This window comes from Stegodyphus dumicola, chromosome 9 (assembly GCF_044657685.1).
Source record: "Stegodyphus dumicola isolate Sdum_Otavi_A_Nest chromosome 9, ASM4465768v1".
Taxonomy (NCBI): Eukaryota; Metazoa; Arthropoda; class Arachnida; order Araneae; family Eresidae; genus Stegodyphus; species Stegodyphus dumicola.
In genome coordinates, this window is record NC_140776.1 from 112,175,968 (window position 1) to 112,188,882 (window position 12,915).

A 12,915-nucleotide genomic window follows, 5' to 3' on the forward strand; every position below is an offset into this window, starting at 1 on the left:
AGAGATTCTACCAAACTTGCACAAAACATTCTGGTGGTAATTTGGAAAAAAAAAAAAAAAAAATTGCTCTTTATTTAATTAAAATATGAACAGATACAAATTATGGCTATAGCATATAAAAACTGAAGTAAATAGACATCATATCTTATAATTATTTGCCTGTTTTTATCATATCATACCCATGATTGCACCTTTTTTTAAAAGTCAAGTTTCTATAACTGAAAATACTCCATTTCCTACTGTCTTTTGTAAGAAACAGGTTAAAATTAATTTTTTAGTGCAAGGGGGAAAAAATAGAAATAGTTGACTTGAAAATGCTTCTGAGGGGAAAAAATAGAAATAGTTAACTTGAAAATGCTTCTTAATAACAATTAAACTGGCTTTTTGATGATTAATTGGGATTATGTAAAACTGAGATCAAGGTCTTATGAGTGTTGCAAGACATCCTGTTTACCCCCGATATTGTGCTAAATCGCACTATTTGGCAAGTTGTTTTTTTTTTTTTTTTTTTTTTTTGTTGTTGTTAAAAAGCGACCTGATAAAAGATATTAAAACTTTTTTCCACAAATTAAAAAAATGTGTTTAAAGTTTCTTGCAGTTTAAAACTTTCAGGATGAAAGATGCAAATGTGCATATATACCGCAGAGGTTGGGGTTGTTTCTTTCGTGAACATCTCTTCAGGGCTAGAAGGTTTTTGTCTACTAAGTCCATGAAATTATGGAAAGATGAATGCATTATTTAATCATGTTTTGTAGAGTATATATGCAGTATGTTATATATTTTTTATTTATAAACTTAATATACTTAAGTTTTTTTTAATATTTTTATTTTGCACATTAAGTTTTTTTTCCAATTTTTACTACTCTGTTAAAAACTTTTGACATTATATACAATTGACCTTCCCCAGAAAATTTACTTAAAATTCAATTTTAGCATGATAAAAAGTAGGGATTTGCACACAGCCCTATGTTTTACAGTCCTTGCATTTATAATAGCTGATTTGTCTTTTTGGAGGACTTTTGTGGGAGTGTGAACAAATTAAACATTGCCATTCCAGATGTAACCAACAAGTTACAGATATAACATGATTTAGATTTCCATAATTTGTTAAAATTTATGACACATTAGCATTATAACACTCAAAAGAAACACGTTTCCTGTACACAAGATATAATTTGTGATTAGAAACTAGATTGCAAACCCAAATTCTAAATTCTCTAGCAAGCAAAAAAGGAAAACAATTTCCTAAAATATTTATGAATAAATATCACATGTGCATCTAAAGAAACAATGCTCTAGCCTAAAAAAAAATTCTCATAACATTCATTAATGTACACCATATATGCATGGAAGCCTGCGAGTGGAGAACATGCTTTTTCCTTCATATTTATATAATCAAAGTCCAAGCACATGATAATCATCTTTCTCTCATTTCAAGTATAAGTTACATGTAGGAGATCAAATCTATATGTATCTCAAATCCAATAGATATATAATATCATCTTGTGCCCAAAATATTAGTTTTTAAAACATTCCAAAACTCTGACCGAATGCATGACCGGCAAGTGTGAATGAGAACATGCTGTGTATTGGTGTGCCAACAGGGAAGGGAGTGTAGTTCTTACTGGCATGTTTGGAGGAACGTCAGTATGAAAAAGGTTAAAGTAATATTCACAGCTTCGTACTTTATGGCTTAGTGCAAATGCTATAGTAGAAGAGTCAACAAATTTTGATAGTGCACCAAACTCTGGCAAACATGTGCATAACAGTTTTTCAATTTTAACAGAAAAGGTTACTATTTTCCTAAGTTTTCTTTTGGCTGTATCCTAATTTAAAAAGTTTTTATAGACAAATTGTGACATACTTTGTCTTAAACATAATTTTAAAATATGTGAGTAAGGGGTGCACTTGTAATAAAGCACAGCAAATGTTTTATTGGAATACAATAATTTATTATAAAATTACTAAAGAGAACATTTAGTTGAATCTATTCTTAAAAGTGATTGCCACAAAATTTTCTCTAGGTTCATTCATTTTCTTCGGTAAATAATTTCTCAAACAGGCCAAAGTCGTCACACTATTATGTAAGTATCCATAAGTTCTTAATTTCCACTGTAAATAGAGGAATTTTTTAACTTTTCACCATCTCAAATTTTCTTTAATAATGCTTTGAGCAGCACAGAAAATAAAAGAAATTAGAAAATATTCCTACAAGAAGGTGAAAAAAAAACTTTTATAGTTGTTTGAAAAGGTATCAGAAATTTGTAAAACTAATACTGCATTTCCTCGTGAATGTTTCTCGATTTCCTGATTTTCTCGTTCAGAAATCAAGGGGGGGGGAATTATATAATTTAATTTCCAAAGAATACAGTCATGCTAAAGATAACAAATATTAAATAGTCATGGATAATTATCCATGACTGTTGATTATCACAATATTATTTCTTTAAAAGAAACCTACATTCCAATGAGAAAACAATAGTAATATAGCGTAATTCCAACAGTAATATTAGCATAACATTATCTGATGGATATTGAGGCCATACCTGATAGTAACTGAACCAGAAATACAACATGCTCAGTTCAGTTACCTTATAGAGCCCCAGAGGGACCTCACATGAATGAATTTTGATGACAGTTTTCAGAGGAATATTTTAGGAAGAAAGGAGAAGGAAAGAACAAAAGACCCAAATTTAGTGAGATTGAATACTTCAGCAGCAGATAAAACCTGGAATATAAGTAATAGAAGTAAGGTGAAATCACATGCTTCAAAAGTTTCTAATGTGTGAAAATGCCTGCCTCATCTGGTAGCTGATTGAAGAATCTGGACAAAATAATTCCAAGAGGAAACAAAATGAAGGAAATGCCAGTGGAAATACCAATGGAATACACTGAATAAAAATTAAAATTATGAAGGAAATACAATTTGTTAATAACTAGCCCACAAAGAGAAATCTATGTACAATAGAGGAAGGAGAAAATTATGCAAATATTTTTTTTAATTTTCTAAACCTGGCTCTAAAAAGCTAGGAGAAAAAATGTGATAGGAAATACAATATTTTGTACACTGCTGCATTAAACCCATATCTGAAATAAAAACAGTGGAATAAATTCAAATGAAGTTCATTACTAAATGTAATAACTGAATTTTTTAATGCTAAGTTGGCTGAAAGATACTCAATCTTCTGACCACCCAGCACCATTTCTGTATATTGTTTCCAACCCTGTCACTAAGCTTTTATGGATCATTCTCTTTCAAGCTAGTTTCGATTTTCCTCTTAAGAAGTCAGCATTTTCCAGTTGAAAATCTGTGCTACTGTCATGTTTGAATACTTATGACTGTTGTTCTTAATATGCACCCTAGCTAAGTATAAACATCTGCAGATTTTGCTTTTGTGTCTGCACATAATTTGACATGGAAATATTATGTGGCCAAAAAATCTGTTACATCATATACAGTAATTTTGTCTGTTGAGAATTTGGTAGGTTTCCTTGGACTTTTATTAATTTCAGGCTTATGATCCTATAATGAAACTGATTTTGCAATTAGATACGTAAAAATTCTAATTTTGATATTGGTACTCGTGTATTATTGCAAACACCTTAGTAGAAATCGCCAAATTTTCAGCATGTGCTGAACTTTGATAACCATGCAAATAAATATTCTTCAGGTAACCATGCTCATAACAGAGCAATGTCATCATTTCATATGCATTCTTTTTGTTGCGTTCCACGCTCCAATGGTTTTTATAAGCAAATCTTGGATGTTTTTTGCTTTCAACTCAATATTAATACATTGCTTGTCAAATTTTTCAGCAGCAAAAAGAAATTTGTTAAAAATTCTGCCAGAATATATTATTTTACCAGAGGTTCAGGTTGTAGTGCAGCAGACACCCATTGTTTAACCATTGGTAATGTGGGTATTGCCCAACTGCACTATCTCTTTATTTGAACGTTATAAATTTTTTGAAGAATTTTGACATATTCACATTATTTTACATATGTACATGATTACAGTATAGTTGTGACATATGGTGCCTTTCATACACACGAATACATAATGGTAAATATAGAACATAATGGTAAATACAGAACATAAAGGCAAATATATAACATAAACGTAAAAATATAACATATTGATACATAATGACATACATATAACAATACATTTATGAACGTGTATATATATATATATATTGCATGATTATATACATAAATGCAAAGAGCACTTTTTTTTTTGCCTGTATATGTAAGAGAGTATATACTGAGTACATGCAGAAATTATTTTGTATACGATTTCCCCCCCCCCCCCCAGAATATGTTAGACTCCTTTGTTTTGTTGGATGCAAAGAGGTGTTGTATGGTCCTCTAGTCTTTTTGTCAATTCTAGTTCGTTTTGTCAATTCTAATTTAATCAGGAAGTTTCAAGTGATAGCTTTTTGTTAATTAACATTTGAAGATGTAATGGTTAGGGTCACCCCTTTCCCCACATATACATTGCTCAGAAGGAGCTATGTTTCGTTCGTAAAAATACTTGGTAAAGGGGCCATGTCCTGTCATAAACCAATTGATTAAGTGATTTGTACTAAGTCTGTCCGTAATGATATGAGGTTTGAGTTGGAAAAGTCTTCTCCCCTTATCACTATTTTTCCATTCTACTTCTCATACTTGTCCCCGTAGGCATTTAAGTTGGTGTTTTAACTGAGATTTGGGCCAGGACGGATTTTTTAATTCTGTGTCAGTGTCAGTAATAGCAGATTTTGCCGCTTCATCTGCTTCTTCATTTCCAGAAATTCCCACACGTGAGGATTTAACCCATGAAATAGTAGGATGTATATCAAGATTCAAGATGGAGATATCATAGATATCTTGAATGATCGGAAAATTATGTTTAGTATTTTTCATAGCTAGAATCGTGGATAGATTATCTACATATATTTGAATTTTTTTTATTTCATTTTTGTTCAATATTCTAGGGCCATTTTTATTGCTGATAACTCAGCTTGGAAAAGCGCCATGGCACGCAATGAATTGGAAGTTGATCTGTCAGCACTATTCTTATCTTCAGGGCAGATGTTTTTATTTTATTTGGCTTATAATTCCTTACTAAATGTAGTATTTCATCTCGATGTACTCCGTCTTTGATATGATTTAAATCATATTCTTCGTCATTATAACTCGCTTCTGATAGTGAAGAAAGTGACACAGAGGTTATTGAAAACGAAAAAATTTCGATTGACAAATTAGTTGGTATTCTCGACACAGAAATTATAGGACTTGAACAGCAGAACTTTGTAACTGAACAAGAAATTATGTCTGCTTATAGAATTAAAGAGAAAGTATTATCACATAAAACGAAGCAACTTAAACAACATACATTGAAAGAAATGTTTAATAAAGTAAACAAATAAATATTAAGCTTTTTTTTGTAAATTTTGATACCCTTTATATCATAATTGTTCTTTATTTCATAAATTACGGTTTCATATTTTTAATTTTATAATTTCTGCATGCCATCTTACGAGATTTAAACTGATGATCTATAATCCGGAAAAATTGATAATTCGGAATCACTGAAGTCCCGACGTGTCCGGATTAACGACTTTTGCGTAAATAAATTTATTTCGGTTCTTTCTAGGCTATATGCAAAAATAAATAAACTTATAAAATATTGTTCTCACAATAGGGTGAATAAGTTCTTGTTTGGAAATAGTTCAAGATGAGGCTGTCTTGAATAAATCGAATCTCTAAGCCGGTGGTTGCCAGACTGAGCTGTGTCTGATTAGGATGCTCTTCGTAAGGTAGCGGCGAAACCAGCTACTTCGCTGTAAATCTCTTGGCAGAGATATTAATATCGCTCTACGCAGAGTGAGGCAAAAATTTGCTCGTGGTCGAGCTGGAAAAAACCGAGAGAAGGTTTCTCTCTCTACTTACTGCAATTAACTCTCACTTTTTCTCTTTCTCTGGAACTGCATTCCATGATTTTGTTCAAGTTGTCCTGGGCGTGTTGGGAAAACTTCTAGGATCCTTATTTGTCCGTAATTTTTAGAAGCGCCTCTTGATTAGCGAGAACACTTTGATTAAAAATTGGATGTGATGAAGACAGCCTGGGGAAAAAGTCCGTGGGAACTTTTCAATTCCAACTGAGGGTCTCGAACCGGGTGGTCTGAGACACTGAACCTATAAACTGATGAAAGGGAACTGAACAATGTCTTCTTTCGAACAGCTATAAGAGGAACAAAAAAGCTGAGATTGTTTTGTGACTGCTGGTCACTTCCTCTTTCCGAGAATTCACTGAGGAATACTCTGTCCGTGGGAACTTTCGTGGTGGTCATTCTTTTCCTGAGAACTTCGTGATGGTCGATAAAATAGCTTAAGACATTACAGCTATATTCCTTCCCCCTTGGGAAGAACTTTTCTCGAGTTTAGACGAGAGAAAAGTTCACCTCACTTCTGCTCTAGTTCATAAAACAAAACACACAGGAGATAAATATCTCTGTCCTCTAAATAATTTTCATAAGCACGTTTATAGAACACTGTTGCATGCAATAATAATAATACTATTAATAATAATGTCACTAATAGATAGTTCACATGTATGTTAATTAGGCATTACCCTTAGAGGCGAGAACTTAATAAATTCAATACATATATATATACGCACATTACAATATGCTTAACAGGAAACAAAAATAACTTGTATACTAGCACAGAGTGTTTCCTGTAGACGACTCAGCCTATCAACATATATTTAGCCTCTCTGAGCGATAAATAACCTCAAAGTTGCAAGGCTGCAACTGTACTATAAAGCTAAGGGACACAATAAATCCTACATAATTCTAAAAGGATCAACACACAATATACAAAGTACTACAATAAACAAAATAAAAAAAAAATTGTATTCAAAACAAGTTCTCGGCTCCTATTGGGACCTAATTCAGATAAAATCTCAATTTATTTGGTGTGTTTTCGCACTTCCGAGCCTTCATTATGTCTGTGAGTTTTCCACTTATGGTTAACTTTTTTGTTCCTATCTTCAAACTACTTTGCCAGTTATATGTTCGATTTCAATGTTCAGCTTCCGATTTCAGAACAGCACATTGTGAATGGAAACGCTCCGGGGGTCTTCCTGCACTCCTTTCTTTCCGAGTTCTTTCTTCCGGGATTCCAGACAAAAATTCGTCCTGGCGGACCAGCATCTTTTTCTTAGTTTTGCTTTCTTCGTAAATCTAAAGAAGCGCATGCACTTCTTGGGTTAATGACCGCTTTTGTTATCGTAATTTATCCACTTCTTGACCTGTTGTCTGAACGGTGAGGACACTTCACCCTTTCTTTGCCTCGGGCCTTAGCTGACTCGACGGGGAAACTTTTATTTTTCATCCGTAAGGACTCCCTGACTTTGACCTCCCTTCTTTTGTTTGGGTTAATGGCTGCATCTCGACAGGGCGTCTTTGCTTGTACTGCATTATCTTTACCAAATATCTTTATATTATGATCAATCAACTAAGCTGTTTGATTACCCAATAAGTAGTATTCCTGATTGAGATCTTGGCTAATTACTGCTGCTTTGGTAATTACCTTCCCAAAATTCTCTCCTTCGAGTTTTACTTGTGCAAGAGGCATGCTTGATCAAGACAGTTTTCTTTAACAACATTTCTGATGTTACATGATCCCTTCCTATTAAGTCAATAGTGGATCCAGTATCTCTAAACATTTTAATCTTTCGATCGTTGTTTTTCACAGTAATAATATATGGGTCAAGCCACATGTCTGGGGTACCCAAAATATCCAAATTATTTACAATTTCAATAGATTCCGTCGTAGCTTTTAATCGCGGGCACTGGTATTGGAAATGATTCTCTGAGTTGCATTCATAGCATCTAGGTGCTCTCCGTTTTTTGAAAACATTTGACTTCCATTTCTCGGCAGTCTTTCCTTCTGCACCCTTACCACCGCGACGTATTCGATCTGTCGGTTGACCCTTCTTCCTTTCCTTAGTGTCTATTTCAGTGCTTTTAACAAAACCTGTCAGTTTTTTATGGACCTACGCACTTCTTCATATTCATTTAATTTTCTGACTAATTCAGAGGAAGATATTGTATTCGGCCAGTCATCCACGAAATGTTCACGAATTTCGCTGTTTCCGCGATGTTTTATTTGGTCTGTCAACATTAAGTCTTTTAGCAAATCAAAATCTCGCACTTCCGCTCCATTTAACCACTCATCCAGATAATTCCTCAGCTCGAAGGCAAAATCTTTATATCGAGTACCTGCACGGCACTGGTGCTGGACAAATTTAACACGAAAAGCCTCTGGGCTCAACTTGAAACGTTGTAAAAGAATTATCTTCACGTAAGTGTAATTATCGAGTTCCTCTTCCGGTTCTCGTAAAATAATAGAAACAATGTCCATTGGCAATAAGCCATCAAATGCGATACCCATCAAATGCGATACATTCGCTTTGCGAGCCTGATGCTCAAACATCATTAAATAAAGAGAAATATCCGATGATTCGGGATTATATCTTTGCATTAAATTTTGCAATTCTCTTATTGACCTAGAAATATTATTATTCTGGGAATTTTCTCTGACGTTGTTGGCATTTGTCAACCTCAGTCATTCCAATTCAAACTCTCTTTCCCTTTCCTTTTCTAGTCTCTGCTGTTCAGCTTCTTCAAGCCTATGCTGTTCTATCCGAGTTTCAATAATGGACTCTATCAATGCCTCGACAAATTTTTTGTCATAATGAGGACTCTGCACAATAAGGTTTTTAAGATCCTGTATTTTTGCATTGGGGGGAATCTCTAAACCTAATTTCTCAGACAGATTTATGAGATCCCGTTTCCTAGCCTTCCCAAGATATGACATATTTCAAATTCCAAAAATTTCAGATCATACACAAAATAAAATAGTTTTTCAAAAGTATTAGCTGCTTACAAAATCTTTCCCACTTTAAAATTAAATAGAATACACAAAATAACATTGCATTTTATGATAGGGTTGACATAAACTATTAAAATCTTTCCCACTTTAGAATTAATTAGAATAACACAAAATAACATTGCAATTTATGATATGCTTTACGCAGACTACTTGCGATTAGCAAAATGTTAAGAAGTAAAGACAATTTAGAACAAATAATTTCAGCTTACAATTTTAAATAAAATATTTCAGCTCAAACAGGTAATAATGCTCAGTACAATAAGCAAATTTCTAAAATACTTTTCAACAAAAGCAAAACAGAACTTGATTTATGAATAACACATGCCTCTTAAATTTGAAAACTTGACATTAAAATTAGGTTTCTCAAAACCATTCAGGGTTATGAGTGACCTATCAATTTAAAAATATAAATTAGACACAGCAATTTTATGTAATAAAATGAATATTGCCTCTACAAAGGTTAATGCGCAAATTGACTTACCCCATTTTGCAAACAAGTAGATACACATCTTTTTATTCTATTCAGAAGTACTTGATCCTAACCATGGCACTATTTGTTTCCTTTTTTATATCACTAAAGAAAACACAATTTTTTTCACTTAGCAGGGAAATCACTGTTCACTGAACACTATTCAGGATGCAACAAATCACTTAATAGTAGGTGTCACAGTTCAGTGTACTTCTTTCCACAAACGCGTATTCAGAGATAAGATCGCTGAAACTTGCTGTTGTCCACATAAGAGGAAAATTTCTTCTGTCGTTTTGCAGGCACTTTTTGCACATAGTTTTCCCGCACAGTCTTTGTTGTTGCTGACACTACATGGGAAACGGAGAAGTCTCAATTACTTCTTCCTCCAGGATCCACTTACCTGCCACCATTTTTACACATAGCCTCTATAGCTGCAACGAATTCAAAAGACAAGAGGTACTGTAAATAAATTTATTTCGGTTCTTTCTAGGCTATATGCAAAAATAAATAAACTTATAAAATATTGTTCTCACAGTAGGGTGAATAAGTTCCTGTTTAGATGAAAGTTCTTGTTTGGAAATAGTTCAAGATGAGGGTAGGCTCAAGATGAGGCTGTCTTGAATAAATCGAATCTCTAAGCCGGTGGTTGCCAGACTGAGTTGTGTCCGAGTAGGATGCTCTTCATAAGGTAGTTTTGTGACTGCTGGTCATTTCCTCTTTCCAAGAATTCGCTAAGGAATACTCTGTCCATGGGAACTTTCGTGGTGGTTATTCTTTTCCTGAGAACTTCGTGATGGTTGATAAAATAGCGTAAGACGTTACAATGGGACTGTTTACAGATGAATAAAAGTGACCATCTTTTACATGAAAACATCTTTCAATCACATCATCATCTTAATAGGGGAATCTTCTGAATTCACTAGACTGTCAGTCCCAGAATGGCTGCTTTTGTTAGCGGGGCGAGTTCAATATATGCAGGTGAAAGGAAAGATTCCAATATGGCTTTCAACGAAAAGAATCTACATTGTGGAATGGCTTTCTTTGGTTACTAGAGATGTTCTCACTGGTTTATTCCTAAATTGTGGAAAGAACTTTCACTGTGTATGTTTATGCTCTGTGTTTTATTGAGTATTTTGTTTAAGGAAAGATGAATTTTTATCAATTCGTGGAATAAAAATAATATTTCAAAGAGAAATACATGTTTGCAATGTGAAATTTTCTACACTGTATGTTTGTTTAAAATATTCTTAAGCATAATGTATTGGCAAAAATACATAATTTTACAATATTTACTAGAATTCTCGTTTTGGTATAGTAACTAAATAGTACATAAAGTTAATTGCAAGAGTAACTGTAAATTTTTGATATTTTTAACATTTACTGCTAATATAATGTTACAACAAAGCAAAATTATTTAGCTGTTTTTTTCCCCCTGGTACAAGGATTTAAAAACCCATAAAATTAAAACAAAGGAGCATTTTATTACATTCATAAAATAAAACTTTTGTTTATGACAACATAGACCTGTTCTTCCAGACACATGCAAAAAAACTCTAATTTTTTATTAATAGCTAAGCTTTACTAAGTTTTAGGTTAACTGCAATGTAGCATAATTATAATACTACAATGATACACCCCAATATAGCAAAGTGTACAGATATGATACGGCTACTTAATATTGTTTGCTTAACTGAAATGGAAGCGAAAAGAGCTTCATTTCCAAATACCCCAAAAAATGTGCCATATACAGGGTGTTTAAAAAAGAATGACCCAATTTCAAATAATTCAGTTTAGAAACATTACAGTTACCAAAAAAAAAAAAAAAAGCAAATTAATTATTAATTATGTTCTCAGGTTTCAGTGACTGTATTTATAAATATTGTATCCTTTACTTCTTACATGGGCAATATCAAGAGAGTTGCTGAATCCACTGCGAATGTGTCTGAAAGTATCTCCTTCCGCAGAAGTTACTAGCCCAAAAGAGGCCTTAGTTCAAATGGGCTATTAGTCTCAAAACAGGATTTTCTGATGAATCACTATAAAAGGCTATATCACTTTTCAAATATTTGCCATCAAATATTATTGGCCTGTGTTATTTTTACAGAAATTAAATAATAAAGAATCTGCATGAATATGTGTGTGTATATATATATATATATAGGATGGCATCGTCGATAATAATCGGATGATGTGGCAAGCTGTGAAAACAAATCTCTTTTATTTGCATGATAGAATTCAGAAAAAAGCTCTCAAACATTCAGGGGCTCTGAAACAAATTCAGAAGAAGGCGCTGGAACGGCTGCTTTTGTTAACTAGAAGAGTCTAAGATTTGTAGGTATGGTAAGTGAAAGTAGGGATGAGATAAGGGAAGAAGAAAAGACAAAGCTGTCCTTTTTGGCACATGAAATTTTTCGTTAGTAAGTTCCAATATAATATGTATTATTCTTATTCTTACAACATGAAACTGTGAGTGGACACAACATGTGTAAAGTCATGCTCTATATCTGTTGAAAATCAAGAACTGATTTTTTATTCATTTTGCAATATAAATAAAGCATTTTTCATAGTTTATTAATTATTTAATATTAAATTGAAGTGTTTTTATTATATTATAATGAAAACATCCACATACCTATTCCTTCTGTAGGATTTGAACCAGAAAATTGCAATAATAGAGATATATTTAATTTTAAAATGTTAATTTAGTTTTCTGCTAAAAATTTAATATACATTTATATATTGGATGCAATATATTACAAATTTACTTTCAAATGGCATGTTCCAAGTTTAGTTGAAGAAGTATAAAACAATTACATTGCATAGCACACTTTAACACAGCAACAGTTATGATTTTCTGTTGAGTTCAAAGAATTTTATTCTAAAAAGTCGTCTTGTAAGAAGTATATTCATTTTCTTATTCCTTGCAAATTCAATTGAAAAAAAAAAAAAAAAAATCACACTTTTATTTAGCATTTTGGTTGTATAGTTTTTTTTTTCTTTTTCTTTTTTCTTCCCCCCTTTTTTGGGGGTTAAATTATTTCTTTAGATATTTCTAATTTTCTTTATCTTATCAGCACTTCATTTCTTTTCTGAACACATCACTTGATCTAGCAATACTGTAATTTTAATTACCATTATTGCCAACTACTTGATTATTTTGTGTTCATAGCTATCATTAATGCCAACCATGTGATCTTTTGGAGACAGGTTTTCCTCATATAAGTTTATGTATTAAGCTTTTTTAGTTTTTCTTGTAAAATGCAATTTAAATAAGATATATTTATTATGAATACTTTTATTAATTCTCAGTGTTTCATAATATAAATTTTGTTTGACACGACATTTCTATAATAATGCAAAATCATTAATAACCATTTATATAATGCAAAATCATTGATAACCATTTATATTCCAGTGTGTAGACTAAATGCATTTGAAAAATCTAATTTGAAAGACCTTTTGATTACCAATGATTGAATGATCTAACTAATCAAAACATCTTT

The 12,915-nt window shown here is 32.4% G+C and overlaps 1 protein-coding gene across 2 annotated transcripts in view; it reads left to right on the plus strand.

Annotated features, from left to right (window-relative positions):
- The window catches only part of Rip11 (Rab11 interacting protein), a 153,255-nt gene that overhangs the window by 100,225 nt on the left and 40,115 nt on the right, over window positions 1-12,915 (plus strand). The gene's annotated exons all lie outside the window — the stretch shown is intronic.